Source organism: Geospiza fortis, unplaced genomic scaffold (genome assembly GCF_000277835.1).
Source record: "Geospiza fortis unplaced genomic scaffold, GeoFor_1.0 scaffold78, whole genome shotgun sequence".
Classification (NCBI taxonomy): Eukaryota; Metazoa; Chordata; class Aves; order Passeriformes; family Thraupidae; genus Geospiza; species Geospiza fortis.
Window position 1 is genome coordinate 126103 of NW_005054339.1, and position 632 is coordinate 126734.

Sequence of the window (632 nt, forward strand, 5' to 3'; positions counted from 1 at the left end):
ACAAACAGTTCCTGGAACCAAGAGCCCAAAGGCAGCAGCTCTGGGCCCTCCTTTCCAAGGCCAGAGCTGCTGGAGCACAACCACCCACCCCATGCAGCAATGGGGAAAGAGGTGCAGTCTGAACTAAAGCAACAGTGTGTTTCTAATCCCATAAATGTAATCATCCACTATTTGGTCACTGAAATGGTGTCCCCCTGTTCTGGTAAGTTAGGAGAAACTGACAGACCAGAGCCTGGTTTCTGCCAGACTCTGATCAACACCAGAGATGGGGTTTTGATGAATGGCAGCTCTATCTTGTCAGATAAGGCAGGCTCATTTCAAGTTTGGAATCCAGTACTCAGGCAAAATTCCTTCCTACTTCTCCACTGACATGGAACTGGTTGAGCCAGTTTTGTGTAACCTTCAGTTCATCTTTAGCTCCCTCCTCCTCGCCCGAAAATGAAACTGTTTGCTCAGCACAGACACTGCTGTTTGCATACAAACTGTGTGTAAAGTTACAGCATAAAAACCTGGAAACTTCCCAGCTGTGCAGGGTCCTTCCTTCCTCCTCTTTCTAATAGCTGGAGGGTTTCTGCATTTGTAAGGAGCTCTCCTCCTCCAGGTTTTCTTTGGGAAGAAGGGGTTATTCCTGC